Source organism: Scatophagus argus, chromosome 2 (assembly GCF_020382885.2).
Source record: "Scatophagus argus isolate fScaArg1 chromosome 2, fScaArg1.pri, whole genome shotgun sequence".
NCBI lineage: Eukaryota > Metazoa > Chordata > Actinopteri > Scatophagidae > Scatophagus > Scatophagus argus.
In genome coordinates, this window is record NC_058494.1 from 27,221,339 (window position 1) to 27,223,328 (window position 1,990).

Consider the following 1,990-nt stretch of genomic DNA (forward strand, 5'->3'; position numbering starts at 1 on the left):
TCATTTGTATATTAGCCCCCTCTGGTGGCCACCTGATGCTACTGTGGATGTAAAAATAATCACAAATAATAACTCAGTTATTACAGCACACTCCGTCCAAAAATATTTAAACCATCTTCTCTCAAAAGTATACGTGCAGTGGACAGTTTAGTGTTATGCCCAGCAGACCTGCTAATAACTGAGATGATTTGAGATCATCAAACACACACACACACATAATCATTCTGTTCCAGTTTTATTCCGATCAAACCGTGTCAGGAGCCCCACCGCTCAGCGCTGGGTGTGCTGTGGATGCCAGCAGTTTGCAAAAGGCTCTGATCGATAATGTCGAGCCTCTCACGTGACTTTAAAACGGAGGAGAAGGAAGAGACTGGAGACCAAAGTGCTCCTGATAGGCCGTCAGCGGGGGGCGCTGTTCCGGGACAGCAGGGCTGTGATGGAGGGCGGTCAGGGCTCTCAGGGTGTGGACGTCAAAGCTCTGCTGGAAGTCTTCACACGGCGGGTTCGGAGCCCGAGGAGACTCGCGCAGGGACCGAGACCCTCTGCTGTGAGGACGCCACAGGAAACAGAACATGGAGCGTTTCATTTGGGGATGTTGTGGACTCACATGCAGGCTTTTTGTTGGTCTCTGGTCCAGAACCAGACACAGTGTTTGCTCTACCGGCCAGACTACCATACAGGTGCTCTGGTTCGTCCCTGGGGGCCGGAGGGGTTGGCGGTGCTGCTCGGACCACCTCGACCAACCAACAATCACATCACCACTTCACACACTCAGTAGCCATAAACTTACCCACAATCCTTTGAGTGGACAGTATGGACTCTGCCCAGCTGTCCCGGGTAGAGTCCACGTACGTCTGTCCCCTGACGTGAGGGTCTGCAGTAGAACGAATAAAGCTTTTACATAAAGTTCTACCTTATTTTTGTCCGGTAGTGACATACGTACATTACAGGAAGACATCACGGTGTGAATATTTCTTTAAGTTTAGACTGATGATGCTGCTGACTCACTTCGGCCTTAATGCTGCTGCTCTCGAGTCCTGAGCCTCTCTGAACTCATGTAGCCTCAGAGCAACACCAGATCCTGCCATCACTGAGCTCGAGTCCAGACTGAAGACCGGGTCTAAAGACGGCTGAGGGCGAGTCCAGACTGAAGACCGGGTCTAAAGACGGCTGAGGGCGAGTCCAGACTGAGACCACAGCGGCTCCTGTATGACTGTTTCCTGTGGAAGAACAAAGATGCGTTCATCTCAAATCAAATGAAATGATCATCAAAATAATTCACATTTAATTTAAATTAAATTCAGTTGATGACTCGACGAATTATTGCAGCTGCACGTGGACATAGTAAGTACCTGAAGCTTTAGTGGAGGAAGAAGGACAAAGTGTCATGAGGAGAAAATACTCACGTGAGGACAAATAAATAACCAGCGTGTGTTTGTTGTCCCACCTGTCGCCTGTAGAGGGCGCTGGTCACACAGCGGGAGGAAGAAACACGTCAAAACGAGCTTCAAGCTGAGTTCAGCGCGTCTCACACCGACTTTAAGACACAGCATGCAACGTCCAAAGTCCCCCAGCAGCTGTCCTCCCCTTGAGATGAGAGACACGTCCCAGCGGCTGCTGACCTGGAGTCAGCCGGAGTCTGACTTACAGAAGGTAACGTGACAGACAGGCTGCTTCTGAATCTGCTCCACTTTACTCCTCACCAGTGAGCCTTCGTCTCCTATCGACGGCTCTGCAGGAGATCCAGAACAGAGAAACCTGATCCCAGCAGAGGAAACTGACACCAGCAACACACACACACACACACACACACACACACACACACACACACACACACACACACACACACACACACACACACATTCATGTCCTCATATTTTTATTTTTACAAAACTCGACTAAACAAGTGACATCAAGGAAACAATTGAAACAAACAAACAAACCCAAAACAATGCAATATAAATAAAAAATAATCAAGATTAAGGTTTGA

General features: G+C 48.8%; 1 long non-coding RNA gene across 1 annotated transcript; it reads right to left on the reverse strand.

Moving 5' to 3' along the window:
* LOC124064698 lies at positions 1-1,798 on the reverse strand. The gene is made up of 3 exons (XR_006844304.1): positions 1,448-1,798; positions 1,009-1,220; positions 1-874 (listed from the first exon to the last, which is right to left on the reverse strand). It is a non-coding gene; the product is annotated as an uncharacterized LOC124064698 (long non-coding RNA).
* Positions 1,799-1,990: the final 192 nt, after the last annotated feature.